Raw genomic sequence first — 2,500 nt, 5'->3', positions numbered from 1 at the left:
GATCCCTGGCTGTTTTTCTCTTCCATCCATCCGTCCGTTATTTCATTTGCTGTCTGTATGTACGGAGCCCGGGCCGCGGAAGCCGGAGGGAGCCCGGGCTGCGGAGGCCGGCTGGAGCCCGGGTTGCGGAAGCCGGCGAGAGCCCGGGCTGCGGAAGCCGGCGAGATCCCTGGCTGTTCTTCTCTTCCATCCATCCGTCCGTTATTTCATTTGCTGTCTGTATGTACGGAGCCCGGGCCGCGGAAGCCGGAGGGAGCCCGGGCTGCGGAAGCCGGCGAGATCCCTGGCTGTTCTTCTCTTCCATCCATCCGTCCGTTATTTCATTTGCTGTCTGTATGTACGGAGCCCGGGCCGCGGAAGCCGGAGGGAGCCCGGGCTGCGGAAGCCGGCTGGAGCCCGGGTTGCGGAAGCCGGCGAGAGCCCGGGCTGCGGAAGCCGGCGAGATCCCTGGCTGTTCTTCTCTTCCATCCATCCGTCCGTTATTTCATTTGCTGTCTGTATGTACGGAGCCCGGGCCGCGGAAGCCGGAGGGAGCCCGGGCTGCGGAAGCCGGCGAGAGCCCGGGCTGTTCTTCTCTTCCATCCATCCGTCCGTTATTTCATTTGCTGTCTGTATGTACGGAGCCCGGGCCGCGGAAGCCGGAGGGAGCCCGGGCTGCGGAAGCCGGCGAGATCCCTGGCTGTTCTTCTCTTCCATCCATCCGTCCGTTATTTCATTTGCTGTCTGTATGTACGGAGCCCGGGCCGCGGAAGCCGGAGGGAGCCCGGGCTGCGGAAGCCGGCTGGAGCCCGGGTTGCGGAAGCCGGCGAGAGCCCGGGCTGCGGAAGCCGGCGAGATCCCTGGCTGTTCTTCTCTTCCATCCATCCGTCCGTTATTTCATTTGCTGTCTGTATGTACGGAGCCCGGGCCGCGGAAGCCGGAGGGAGCCCGGGCTGCGGAAGCCGGCGAGAGCCCGGGCTGTTCTTCTCTTCCATCCATCCGTCCGTTATTTCATTTGCTGTCTGTATGTACGGAGCCCGGGCCGCGGAAGCCGGAGGGAGCCCGGGCTGCGGAAGCCGGCGAGATCCCTGGCTGTTCTTCTCTTCCATCCATCCGTCCGTTATTTCATTTGCTGTCTGTATGTACGGAGCCCGGGCCGCGGAAGCCGGAGGGAGCCCGGGCTGCGGAAGCCGGCGAGAGCCCGGGCTGTTCTTCTTTTTTTTTTTCCCTTTCATTTATTTCCCCCCACCAGGGTGCGCCGACGAGGGGAGACCTCCTCCCCGCCGCCGCCGTACCGGACACATCGCAAATTCACAACGGTGGATTATTATTATTATTATTATTTTTTTTTTTTACGCGGCCAGCAGGGGGCGCCGCGCGCGCGGACTGGCGCTCGTGAACACTGCATTTAAATCGGTGGTGTGTTTTTGTCTTTTGCCTGGTTTTTTTTAATCTCAATCGTGTATTACCTCGGCTGGCCAGCGGGGGGCGCCGCGGCGGGGACACGGGCGGACCGGGTACATTTCATCTGTTTGGGGCGAGTGCTTTTTTGAAATTTTTTTTTATCTTTTAGTCTCGTTCCGTTCTTCCCTTCAACTGGCCTGCGGGGGGCGCCGTGCGCGCGGACCGGCGTCCACCCCTGGCCGCTCCGGGACTTTGCATTCAAATGGGTGGGGTGTTTTTCATTTTTTTGCCCTTTTTTTTTCCACTCCCCCCCTCTCAATCGTGTATTACCTCGGCTGGCCAGCGGGGGGCGCCGCGGCGGGGACACGGGCGGACCGGGTACATTTCATCTGTTTGGGGCGAGTGCTTTTTTGAAATTTTTTTTTATCTTTAAGTCTCGTTCCGTTCTTCCCTTCAACTGGCCTGCGGGGGGCGCCGTGCGCGCGGACCGGCGTCCACCCCTGGCCGCTCCGGGACTTTGCATTCAAACGGGTGGGGTGTTTTTCATTTTTTGCCCCTGTTTTTCACTCCCCCCCTCTCAATCGTGTATTACCTCGGCTGGCCAGCGGGGGGCGCCGCGGCGGGGACACGGGGGAGGGTTCATCCGGGCGGACCGGGTACCTTTCGTCTGTTTGGGGCGAGTGCTTTTTTGAAATTTTTTTCATTTTATTTTTGTCCTCCCTTCGACCGGCCAGCGGGGGGCGCCGCGCGCGCGGACCGTCGGGGCCCGGGGCCCTGCGTCCCACTTACTTTCGCCCGACGGGAATCGTTTCTTTTGTTTTTATCCGAGAGGACACACGGAATCTGCACCCCCCGCAGTGGCGTCAGGCGGCCACCGGGGGGCGCCGCGGCGGGGATCGGGGGGGGCGCCCGGGAGCCGCCTGCCCGTCCGCTGGGCCAAGGGGGCCGGGGCGGGTCACGCGCCGCCGTCCCCCCCCCGATCGTCTCGCTCCGAGCCGCCTCTGGCCACCGGGGGGCGCCGTCGGGTGGCGCGGGGGCGCCCCCGCCGCCCGCCGCCTCCCCCCGCACGCGTCGGGCCTCCCCCCGGGCCCCCGCGGGCCGGGGGACGCGGCCGGCG

The sequence above is a fragment of the Pseudophryne corroboree genome, unplaced genomic scaffold, assembly GCF_028390025.1.
Source record: "Pseudophryne corroboree isolate aPseCor3 unplaced genomic scaffold, aPseCor3.hap2 scaffold_228, whole genome shotgun sequence".
In the NCBI taxonomy this organism is placed as follows: domain Eukaryota; kingdom Metazoa; phylum Chordata; class Amphibia; order Anura; family Myobatrachidae; genus Pseudophryne; species Pseudophryne corroboree.
The sequence above is the reverse complement of the archived record's forward strand: the minus strand, read 5'-3'. Positions refer to the sequence as shown.